Raw genomic sequence first — 13,217 nt, 5'->3', positions numbered from 1 at the left:
CCTTCCCTCCCTGGCATTCCCCTACACTGGTGAGTCAAGCCTTCACAGGACCAAGGGCCTCCCTTTCCACTGATGCCCTACAAGGCTATCCTCTGCTACATATGCAGCTGGAGCCATGGGTCCCTCCATGTGTACTCTTAGTGTTGGTGGTTTAGTCCCTGGGAATTTTGGGGGGTCTGGTTGGTTGATATTGGTGTTCTTTCCTATGGGATTGCAAACCCCTTCAGCTTCTTCAGTCCTTTCCCTAACAATGCTATTGGGGACTCTGTGCTCAGTCCAATGGTTGGTTGTGAGCATCTGCCTCTGTATTTGTAAGGCTCTGGCAGGACCTCTCAGCTGCGAATTCCAAGAAGAGGCAAAGTATCCACACCATGGTCTTTGTTCTTCCTGAGCTTCATGTGTTTCGCAAATTGTATCTTATATCTTGGGTATTCTAAGTTTCTGGGCTAATATCCACTTATCAGTGAGTACATATCATGTGAGTTCTTTTGTGATTGAGTTACCTCACTCAGGATGTAGCTCTACAGGTCCATCCATTTGCATAGGAATTTCATAAATTCATTCTTTTTAATAGCTGAGTAGTACTCCATTGTGTAAATGTACCACGTTTTCTGTATCCATTCCTCTGTTGAGGGGCATCTGAGTTCTTTCCAGCTTCTGGATATTATAAATAAGGCTGCTATGAACATAGTTGAGCATGTGTACTTCTTATCGGTTGGGACATCTTCTGGATATAAGCCCAGGAGTAGTATTGCAGGATCCTCCAGTAGTAATATGTCCAAATTTTGAGGAACGGCCAGACTGATTTCAAGAATGGTTGTACAAGCTTGCATTCCCACCAACAATGGAGGAGTGTGTCTCTTTCTCCACATCCTTGCCAGCATCTGCTGTCACCTGAATTTTGATCTTAGCCATTCAAACTGGTGAGTGGAATCTCAGGGTTGTTTTAATTTGCATTTCCCTGATGATTAACGATGTTGAACAGTTTTTTAGGTGCTTCTCAGCCATTCGGTATTCCTCAGGTGAGAATTCTTTGTTTAGCTCTGAGCCCCATTTTTTAATGGGGTTATTTGATTTTCTGGAGTACACCCTCTTGAGTTCTTTATATATATTGAATATTAGTCCCCTATCTGATTTAGGATAGGTAAAGATCCTTTCCTAATCTGTTGGTGGCCTTTTTGTCTCATTGACTTGACAGTGTCTTTTGCCTTACAGAAGCTATACAATTTTATGAGGTTCCATTTGTTGATTCTTGATCTTACAGCACAAGCCATTGCTGTTCTATTCAGGAATTTTTCCTCTGTGCCCATATCTTTGAGTCTTTTCCCCACTTTCTCCTCTATAAGTTTCAGTGTCTCTGGTTTTATGTGGAGTTCCTTAATCCACTTAGATTTGACCTTAGTACAAGGAGCTAGGAATGGATCAATTTGCATTCTTCTATATGAGAACCACCAGTTGTGCCAGTACCATTTGTTGAAAATGCTGTCTTTTTTCCCCTGGATGGTTTTAGCCCCCTTGTCAAAGATCTAGTGACCGTCGGTGTGTGGGTTCATTTCTGGGTCTTCAATTCTATTCCATTGATGTACTTGTCTGTTGCTATACCAGTACCATGCAGTTTTGTATCACAATTGCTCTGTAGTACAGTTTTAGGTCAGTTATGGTGATTACACCAGAGGTCCTTTTACCTTTGAGAAGAGTTTTTGCTATCCTAGGTTGTTTGAGGTTCCAGATGAATTTGGAGATTGCTTTTTCCAATTTCTTGAAGAATTGAGTCAGAATTTTGAAGGGTATTGCATTGAATCTGTAGATTGCTTTTGGCAAGATAGCCATTTTTACTATATTTATCCTCCATGAGCAAGGGAGATCTTTCTATCTACTGAGATCTTCTTTAATTTTTTTCTTTAGAGACTTGAAGTTCTTATCACACAGATCTTTCACTTCCTTAGTTAGAGTCACACCAAGGTATTTTATATTATTTGTGACTATTGAGATGGGTGTTGTTTCCCTAATTTCTATCTCAGCCTGTTTATCCTTCCTGTAGAGAAAGGCCATTGACTTGTTTGAGTTAATTTTATATCCAGATACGTCATTGAACCTGTTTATCTAGTATAGGAGTTGTCTGGTGATATTTTTAGGGTTACTTATATGTACTATCTATCATATTTTCTGCTAAAAGTGATATTTTGACTTCTTCCTTTCCAATTTGTATCCACTTGATATCCTTTTATTGTGGAATTGCTCTGACTAGGACTTCAAGTACAATGTTGAATAGGTAGAGAGAAAGTGGGCAGCCTTGTCTAGTCCCCGATTTTAGTGGGATTGCTTCCAGCTTCTCAGCATTTACTTTGATGTTGGCTACTGGTTTGCTGTAGATTGCTTTTATCATGTTTAGGTATGGGCCTTGAATTCCTGATCTTTCCAATACTTTTATCATCAATGGGTGTTGGATTTTGTCATATGTTTCTCAGCATCTAATGAGATGATCATGTGGTTTTTGTCTTTGACTTTGTTTATATACTGGATTACGTTGATGGATTTCCTTATATTAAACCAACCCTGCATCCCTGGAATGAAACCTACTTCGTCAGGATGAATGATTGGTTTGATGTGTTCTTGGATTCGGTTAGGGAGAACTTTATTGAGGATTTTTGCATCGATATTCATAAGGGAAATTGGTCTGAAGATCTCTATTTTTGTTGGGTCTTTCTGAGGTTTAGGTATCAGAGTAATTGTGGCTTCATAGAGTGAGTTGGCTAGAGTACATTCTGCTTCTATTTATAGTTTTTGAAGAACTGGAATTACATCTTCTTTGAAGGTATGATAGAACTCTGCACTAAACCCATCTGGTCCTGGGAATTTTTTGGTTGGGAGATTATTAATGACTGCTTCTATTTCTTTAGGGGATATAGGATTGTTTAGATCATTAACCTTATCCTGATTTAACTTTGGTATTTGATATCTGTCTAGAGATTTGTCCATTTCATCCAGGTTCTCGAGTTTTGTTGAGTATACCCTTTTGCAGAAGGATCTGATGGTGTTTTGGATTTCTTCAGGATCTGTTATGTCTCCCTTTGCATTTCTGATTTTGTTAATTAGGATGCTGTCCCTGTGCCCTTTAGTGAGTCTGGCTAAGTGTTTATCTTTCTTGTTGATTTTCTCAAAGTACCAGCTCCTTGTTTGGTTGATTCTTTGAATAGTTCTTCTTGTTACCACTTGGTTGATTTCGCTCCTGAGTTTGATTATTTCCTGCTGTCTACTTCTCTTGGGTGAATTTGCATCCTTTTCTTTAGAACTTTTAGGTGTGTTGTCAAGCTGCTAGTGTGTGCTCTCTCTAGTTTCTTTTTGGAGGCACTCAGAGCTATGAGTTTCCCTCTTAGAAAGGCTTTCATTGTGTCCCTAAGTTTGGGTATGTTGTGGCTTCATTTTCATTAAACTCTAAAAAGTCCTTAATTTCTTTCTTTATTCCTTCCTTGACCAAGGTATCATTGATTAGAGTGTTGTTCATTTTCCACGTGAATGTTGGCTTTCTATTATTTATGTTGTTATTGAAGATCAGCCTTAGTCCATGGTGGTCTGATCGGATGCATGGGAAAATTTCAATATTTTTGTATCGGTTCAGGCCTGTTTTGTGACCAATTATATTGTCAGTTTTGGAGAAGGTACCATGAGGTGCTGAGAAGAAGGTAGATCCTTTTGTTTTAGGATAAAATGTTCTGTAGATATCTGTTAGATCCATTTGTTTCTTAACTTTTGTAAGGTTCACTGTCCCTGTTTAGATTCTGTATCCATGATCTGTCCATTGATGAAAGTGGTGTGTTGAAGTCCCCCACTATTTTTGTGTGAGGTGCAATGTGTGCTTTGAGCTTTACTAAAGTTTTTTTAATGAATGTGGCTGCCCTTGTATTTGGTGCATAGATATTCAGAATTGAGAGATCCTTTTGGAAGATTTTTCCTTTGATGAGCATGAAGTGCCCCTCCTTGTTCTTTTTGATGATGTTCCGTTGGAAATCAATTTAATTAGATATTAGAATGGCTACTCCAGCTTGTTTCTTCAGACCATTTGCTTGGAAAATTGTTTTCCAGACTTTCACTCTGAGGTAGTGTCTGTCTTTTTACCTGAGATGGGTTTCCTATAAGCAGCAGAATGTTGGGTCCTGTTTGTGTAGCCAGTCTGTTAGTCTATGTCTTTTTATTGGGGAATTGAGTCCATTGATATTAAGAGATATTAAGGAAAAGTAATTGTTGCTACCTATTATTTTTGTTGTTAGAGTTGGCATTCTGTTCTTGTGGCTGTCTCTTTTTAGGTTTGTTGAAGGATTACTTTCTTGCTTTTTCTAGGATGTGTTTTCCGTTCTTGTATTGTTTTTTTGTTTGTTTGTTTGTTTTGTTTTGTTTTTCTATTATTATCATCCTTTGTTAGAGTTGGTGTTGTGTTCTTGTGGCTGTCTTCTTTTAGGTTTGTTGAGGGATTACCTTCTTGCTTTATCTAGGATGTGGTTTCCGTCTTTGTATTGTTTTTTTTTCTGTTATTATCCTTTGAAGGGCTGGATTCATAGAAAGATAATGTGTGAATTTGGTTTTGTCAGGGAATACTTTGGTTTCTCCATCTATGGTAATTGAGAGTTTGGCTGGGTATAGTAGCCTGGGCTGGAATTTGTGTTCTCTTAGTGTCTGTATAACATCTGTCCAGGATCTTCTGGCTTTCATAGTCTCTGGTGAAAAATCTGGTGTAATTCTGATAGGCCTACTTTTATATGTTACTTGACCTTTTTCCCTTACTACTTTTAATATTCTATCTTTATTTAGTGCATTTGTTGTTCTGATTATTATGTCTCGGGAGGAATTTCTTTTCTGGTCCAGTCTATTTGGAGTTCTGTAGGCTTCTTGTATGTTCATAGGCATGTCTTTCTTTAGGATTGGGAAGTTTTCTTATATAATTTTGTTGTAGATTTTTGCTGGCCCTTTAAATTGAAAATCTTCATTCTCATCTACTCCTATTATCCGTAGCTTTGGTCTTCTCATTGTGTTCTGGATTTCCTGGATTTTTTTTTTGTTTGTTTGTTTTTTTGTTTTTCGAGACAGGGTTTTTCTGTGTAGCCTTGGCTGTCCTGGCACTCACTTTGTAGACCAGGCTGGCCTCGAACTCAGAAATCTACCTGCCTCTGCCTCCCGAGTGCTGGGATTAAAGGTGTGCGCCATCACGCTGGCCTCCTGGATGTTTTGAGTTAGAACCTTTTTCCAGTTTGCTTTGTCTTTGATTGTTGTCCAGATGTTCTCTATGGAATCTTCTGCTCCTGAGATTCTCTCTTTCATCTCTTGTATTCTGTTGTTGATGCTCGCATCTATGGTTCCAGATTTCTTTCCTAAGGTTTCTATCTCCAGCGTTGCCTCACTTTGGGTTTTCTTTATTGTGTCCACTTCCCTTTTTAGGTCTAGTATGGTTTTGTACATTTCCATTACCTGTTTGGTTGTGTTTTCCTCTTTTACTTTAAGGACTTGTTAGTCTTTAGCAGTGTTCTCCTGTATTTCTTTAAGTGAGTTATTAAAGTCCTTCTTGATGTCCTCTACCATCATCATGAGATATGCCTTTAAATCTGGGTCTAGCTTTTCGGGTGTGTTGGGGTACCCAGGACTGGCTGAGTTGGGAGTGCTGGGTTCTTATGATGGTGAGTGGTCTTGATTTCTGTTAATAAGATTCTTAAGTCTGCCTTTCGCCATCTGGTAATCTCTGGAGTTAGTTGTTATAGTTTTCTTTGGTTAGAGCTTGTTCCTTTCATGATTCTGTTAGCCTCTACCAGCAGACCTGGGAGACTAACTCTCTCCTGAGTTTCAGTGGTTAGAGTACTCTCTGTAGGCAAGCTCTCCTCTTGCAGAGAAGGTGCACAGATATCTGTTGATTGGATTTGCCTCCTGGCAAAAGATGAAGGCCCAAGACAGGGCCTGTCCCAGACGCTGTTAGCTTCTGTAGTCCACATCTCACTTGTGCAGACTAGACTTGGTGGGATCCGAGAAAGAAGATGGCTCCTGTGTGGATGCTCCCCAGGTGTAATTCTTATAGGTCTGCTTTTATATGTTACTTGGTGTTTTTCCATTGCAACTTCAATATTCTTTCTTTGTTCTGTACATTTATTGATTTGGTTATTATGTGACTGGGAGAATTCCTTTTCTGGTTTAATCTATTTGGTGATTATTAAATTTCTTCTATGTTTTCAGGCCTCTCTTTCTTTAGGTTAAGGACATTTTCTTCAATGATTTTATTAAAGTTACTTTCTGGGCCTTTAGTCTGAGAATCTTCTTCTTTTATTCTTATTATTCTTCATTTGATCTTTTCATCATGTCTCAATTGTTCTGGATGTTATGTGTTAGAAACTTTTTAGATTGGAAATTTCCTTAGTCCAATGTATCAGTTTCTTTTATGGTATCTTCTCTGTCTGAAATTCTTATTTTATCTCTGTATTCTGTTGGTGGTGTTTATGTCTGTAATTCCTTTTTTCTTTCTAATGTTGCCCATTAACAGTGTTGCCTCACTTTATGTTTTCTTTCTTGCTTCTATTTATATTTTTTCAGTTCATTAATAATTTTATTAATTTCCTTCACCTGTTTGTATTTTTCTGTAAGTTTTTATATTTTTCATTTCCTTTTTAAAGGCCTCTGTCTTATTGTATTTTCCTATATCTTTAAGGGATTTATTTATTTCCACTTTAAAGTCCTCTATCATCTTAATAAGATGAGATTTGAGGTCATTGTATTGCTCTTCAGGTGTTTTAGGATATATAGGGTTTTTTTGTAGTAGGAGAGCTGGGTTCTGATGATTCCATATTACCCTTGCTGTTATTGATTTTGTAACCATTGAAATTACTAATGGTTGTGCTAACCATTAGTAATTTGAGTGTCTCTGGTGTTGAGTAATGTAAGAATTACTTGACAAACATGTTAGTAAATCACAGAAATAGAGACTAACATGGTGCCTTTGATACTATGAATGCTGGTACTCAGGGAGGAGCCATTCAGTTCAGTTCCAGCTCAGAAGACTCTGGGCCCTATGTCTGATGTATAGGGTGGCTTCAGCAATAGGAACTTACATTCCACCTCTAGGGAGGTGGGCAATCAAGAGCAATAGCAATAATTTCTACTGTGTTCTGGTTTGTTGGATAACTGACAAAGGTATCCAAGAGAGGGATTCTCAGGCCTAGCTTTGCTGGTGCCTTTTCTCTTTCCTCTTTCTTCTATTCCTTCCCCTCCTCCTTTTTCTCCTGTCCTCCTTCTTCCCCCTTCTCTTCCTTATCTTTCCTCTCCTCCTTATTCTTCACTCTTCTCCTCCTCCTCTTTCCCTTCCTCCTCTTACCCTCTTACCCTCCCTCTCTCCTCTTTTTCACTTTCTTTCTTGCATGTTTTTGGCTCTTTGAGGGAACATTGTCAGATCATATTAGGAAATGTCACTTAAACTATTTGAATACAGATATACAGAGGTGTATGTTTATTACTTTTAGTTTAGATAAATATTTAGTATTGTGTTTTCTTATGACGTTTTCCTGATATCCTTACTGTTACTTTTCTCTCTACTCTCATTCTATATCTATCTCTCTCCTTACTCCCCAATTATTTTTCCTCTATTTTTTCTATTTCTCTGATCAAATAATTTGCACCCTGATTGAGATAACTTTTAAGTACTGCTTTCATTTTATCGCATAGATTGTATGCTGTGCATTTATTTAAAGTCAAGTTGAGAAAAATATTTATTGCTTTCAGTAGCCTCATTAAATAGCATGTTTGCTAGTCAATGTGAGTTCCTGTGTTTGATATAGCTTTTATTGTTGTTTATTTTTATGTTTACCCAGATAGAAGAGAATAAGTTATTTCAGTTTTTCTATAATTTTTGAAACATGAGTTTTGTCCTAATTATTATCTATTTTACAATAAGTTCCACTGGACCTTAAGACCACTAGCTATATTATATAGTTTAAATGAATATCTGCTATGTTTTTTTTTTATTTTGAGGGGAGGGGTGGTCAGCATATCTTTTAACAGGGTGGCAGATAGAAGTGATGTATTCTCATGTTTCTGTTAAGTGTGAACATTATGTCTGGCAGATTTTGTTTTATGAAATTGGGTGTGCCTGTGTTTAGGGCATATGACTTTAGAATTGTAATTTCTTTCATGGATTTATTATTGAAATTGAGCAAAGTGGCTTCCTTTTGTATTCTGACTACATTTGGGTTGAACTTTTTCCTATATTGTATTGGTGATACTTGTTTTCTTCTACCATTTGCTTAAAATACTGCTCCAATCTTTTAATACTCATAGAGTTATTATCTTTCAGAGTAACATGTATATGTTGGGGTAGAAAATAGATCCTTTTTTTTAAAACTAATATGATAGTCTGTGCCTTTTTATTTGGAAATGGAGACTTTTAATATTCAGAGTAACTAATGTTGATAATATTAAATTGATAATATTAGTTAATGATAAATATTTGTTAGTTTTTATAATTTTATAAAAAATGTTGTGTTTTTCTTAATGCTTGTTTTCTGAAATACTGTCTTAGCTTTAGTTCTTCTCTTGTATTCCCTTAGATGTATTTATTCTTCTCTTGACTCTGAGGCATTTACTCTAGTATTCTGTGAAGTGTCTGTCCAGTGATCATAAATTCTTTTAACCCACTTTTATCACAGATTGTTTTCTTTCTCTATCAATCACAACAGATAGGTTTCATGATCTAGTAGTCTGAGTTAGCAGCTGTGGTCTTAAAATATATCAGATCTTAAAATATATCACCCAAACTCGTTGGCTCTGAAAGTTTCTGTTGAGATATAAGCTGTTATTTTGTTATTTTTCCTCTCTTTTACTGTGACTGGGTGTTTCTTTCTTCCACTTTTCTTTACATTTTTTCCTGTATAGTTTATATTAGAAATTTGGTTTAATGTTGAGGATTTTTTTTTCTGGTCTTATATATTTGGTGTTCTTTGTGCCTCTTGCCCTTGGATGAGCCTCTGCTCTGTATAATTGTGTGCTGTTATTGTATTGAAAATAATATTTATCAGCTGAAGTGTTGCATAGAAAGAAGAGTAGAAAAGGCTAAGGACCTTATCCCTGAACATACTCCACAATGTTTGGTTTCTTAAAAAGATTAAGAAAACTTTCTATGATACAATTCATGTTGGTTTTATAGGATAACATGAAGAGCTAGGTACAGTGAGTCACATCTGTAATCCAAGAACTAGGGAGGTAGAAGGAGGAAGAGTCAGGACCAACTGGGTCCATGAGACAAAACAACAAAGCAGTAAAAACAAAACAAAATGACTAAAACATGGCACATCTACTTATGTAGTTGGAGTATAGAGTTTGGAGACTAGTGATCTAGCAGCATCTGTGTTCTCAGGGGCAGACAAGCGTGCCATAAATACACCAACAAATAAAGCTAGAAGCAATAAGTTTTGTATGTGGTCGCTGTGCATGTGTCTTCACTTCTGAGGACATGTGTGGAGGCCAAATGTTGACATCTTGTGTCTTCTGCTATTGCTGTTCAGGTTATTATTTGAAATAGTTTTTCCATGAACTTAGAGCTTGCCAATTTATATCAACTGGAAGTAATGATAAGGTCCCAGGACCAGCCTAACTGATCTCTCTTGTGTTAAGATTATAGATGAATGCTGCTATTCTTGGCTTAAAAACTTTTTAGATTAAAAATAGTTTAGAGAGAGAGAGAGAGAGTATGTATGTATGTATGTATCCATGTGTACATGCAACTCTGTGTGGATGGGGAGGCCAGAGGTCAATATCAGGTGCTTTCCTGTATTGCTACTCAGCTAATCTTTTGAATCAGATTCTCTCACTCGATATAAAACTTATTTGTTTGGTTAGATTGGCTAGCTTGGAAGCCCCTGGGATCTTCCTGTCTCTGTTCTCATATCAAGGTTACTGGTATGCATCACTGTGCCTGGCTTCTGGGATTTGCTTCAGAACATGAATCCTGGCATACTCTGTTCATAATATTTTTAATAATCTATGTTGCTACCATCATGGGTAATAGTGGGATTTTGCTCATTGATACTGATTCTTCCCTCCACATTCCTATGTAATTCTTACTAAAACATGTAGCCTTGGTTGATCTCTGATAAACCTCAGCTATTACTCCCAAGATGTTGAAAACTTGAGAGATAAAAGCATTCATCTCATTTATAAGACATATGTAGTGGCTTGTGTTCTCATGCTTATTATGTTATCCAAATCCCTGTTTGCAGTTCACTGCATACAGGCTTAAGGAAGCCTACCTCTAGTTGGCTCTGATTGGGAAACAAAGTTTCCAGCAGCAATGCCTGGGCAGGGAGACAGAGGCAGAACTTCTAGAATTCCCGGGGAAGACACAGAAGAACAAGAGGGGAGTTGTCTCCTGTGAGAAAATATGGAGATAAAGTGTAGAGCAGAGACTGAAGAAAAGCCACCCAGAGACTGTCCCACCAGGGGATTTATCCCATATAAAGTTACAAAACCCAGACATTCTTTTGGATGCCAAGAAGTGCATGCTGAAAGGAGCCTGATATAGCAGTCTCCTGAGAGGCCCTGCCATAGCCTTACAAATACAGAGGCAGATACAGCCAACCATTGAACTGAGCAAGGGGTCCCCAATAGTAGAGTTAGAGAAAGGACTGAAGGAGTTGAAGGGGTTTGGCACCCCATAGGAAGAACAACAAAGTCAACCAGCGAGGCACTCCAGAGCTCCCAGGGACTAAGCCATCAACCAAGGAGTACACTTGGCTCCAACCCGCATATGTAGCCGAGGATGGCCTTGTCAGGCATCAATGGGAGGAGAGGTCCTTGTTCCTATAAAAGCTCAATAGATGCCCCAATGTAGGGGAATCTAGGGAGGGGAGGTAGGAGTGTGAGTGTGTGTGTGTGTGTGTGTGTGTGTGTGTGTAGGAAAAACCCTCATAGAAGCAGGGGGAGGGAGGATGTGATACGGGGTTTCTGAGAGGGGGGATCAAAAAAAGGGGTAGCATTTGAAAAGTAAATAAAGAAAATATCCAATAAAAATAATCATAAAAAAAAAGAAGAAAAATAAGAGAAGAGTTGACTCTGACAAGGGCATGGGAAGGACCATACCAGGAAGGTGCGGAATGGTGAAACAGCAGAAATATAGGTGCAAGGATAAAACACCCTCAGGAGGCTGCCCAGAAGGGTCAAGGGCAGCAACAATAAATCATACATTTAGAAATTATTAACTCAGAACTATCAGAGAGGAGTGTGTTAGCTATGTGAAGGTTCAGAAGTGGCCCAGACATTGATCTTAGCGCATATTAAAAAAAAAAAAAAAGCTAGTGTGTGTGTGTGTGTGTGTGTGTGTGTGTGTGTGTGTGTTTGTGTGTGTATCACTTATGAATCTAAAACACTTGGGCAGGTGTAGAGGAGGTGCGTGCACCTGCTTACCACTACAGGTATATGTTAAAGTTACTAGCCTATGGAAATTTCACAACCATAGACTCTTCATCCTAGCTGCTATGGCTGTGCAGCACTATGTGACCATTTGTATCCCATTATGCTATACCATAGTCATATCCCAGAGGCTGTGCATTCTACTGTTTCATATGCCATGGGCTTCCTAAATGCTTTTATAAACAAGTTTTATGCTTTCACTGTACTTCTATAATTACAATGCCATTAATCCTGGTTTTTGTGATGAACCTCCTTTTCTTGCCCATTGTGCTCCAGGGTTGACTTCAGTATCATGCTTCTGACAGTCTTTCTTAGGGTTCAACCTGATGAGCACTGTGCTAGTTGTCATCATTTCCCTACATGTATATCTGGGGTGCCATCCTAATGATGTCTTCTACTGAGAGAAGGAAAAAGGTCTTCTTCACATGTGCTTCTCACCTGACTGCAGCCACCATTTTCTATGGGACTCTCTCTTATATGTATCTACACCTGCATAGCAACAAATTTCAAAATCAAGAAAAGGCAACTCCTGTATTTTATAGCATAATTATTCCCATGTGGACCGCCTTGATCTGTAGTCTGAGAAATTAAGATGTAATAGAAGCCTTTAAAAGATGAGGAAGAAATGCTGATAATTTGAACATCTATGACTCAACAAAGTTTATCAAGCAAGCCGTCTATGTTCTGTTATTTCTCAACCTCCGATATTATTGGACATGTTGAGTGGTACATGGCTTAAAGACATTATTTCATTATATCAATTGTACTTAACAGGTATGGGAAAACAACTCAAATAAATAAAATACCTTTCATTCATACTCTAAATAAAAATATTTTCAGTGTTGCTTTTGTGCTTCATGAAAAGATTATTTGTATGTATGTGTATGAGAGATTGTAGGTCAAAAAAGAAAAATATAAAACAACCTTTCTCTTTCACATAAAGTTATTCTCTAACTTTTATGTGCATAATTCATAGATTTTGTCTTTCCATTGTGTTCAAAAGTTCAAAATGATCTCTCTACACATGTAAAACAAGTTAATATTTCCTTTAATTGAATATTTCAACTATTCTGCTTTGTCTTCAGTACTCAATATTCTTTCCTATCAGTGGTAGATTTTATTCATGAAAATTTCCACTGAATTTTCTGTAGCTTATTGAGTTTATCATCTTGATTATTTTACTTTGTTTTAATTTAATTTGTGTATATGTTTTCAATTCCATTTTATACATTAGTTTTCTTATTTTATTTATCCATACCTTGTTTTATTTTTCATTTATTTGGATATGAAAGAGAGATCCTCAACATTAATGCAGTGTTATCCTTTTAAATTCTTTGTCATTTCATCAAAATCATTTTAGTTTAGGGACTTTATTACTCAATGATTGGCAGGTTTTAGAGAAGACGGTTGTTCTAGTTTTTCATCCTAATTGTATTTGCATATTGGGACTTGTGCATCAGAAGTTTAGATTTGGGGGATAAATTTCTTCTTTCAAAGAGAGTCTTTGCAGTATTCTGAAGGAAAATATTATAGTAGCTTTAAGATGTTTGTCTGTTGCTTTTTTTTTAAATTCAGAGTTTAAGAATGCTATTCAATGCTATGCATAGTCATACACTAATAGTATAACACTGTCCATAGCAATTAACACTGTTCACATATAGACTGATAGCTGGATTGCTTATGGCATTAATCTTGTTTCTTCCACATTTCCTTTAAGTGTGTAATAATCCTGGGAGTTCCTTCCATGGTGACTGGTCTCTTGTTCCTTTTTTGTTGAGACTCATTTG

The 13,217-nt window shown here is 37.3% G+C and overlaps 1 pseudogene; it reads left to right on the top strand.

Moving 5' to 3' along the window:
• Positions 1-9,923: 9,923 nt before the first annotated feature.
• LOC110307353 (olfactory receptor 5AK2-like) lies at positions 9,924-12,048 on the top strand (annotated as a pseudogene).
• Positions 12,049-13,217: the final 1,169 nt, after the last annotated feature.

Source organism: Mus caroli, unplaced genomic scaffold (assembly GCF_978045245.1).
Source record: "Mus caroli unplaced genomic scaffold, Mus_caroli_1 scaffold_14, whole genome shotgun sequence".
NCBI lineage: Eukaryota > Metazoa > Chordata > Mammalia > Rodentia > Muridae > Mus > Mus caroli.
Note: the sequence above shows the minus strand (reverse complement) of the source record. Positions and strands in the feature narration are given on the sequence as shown.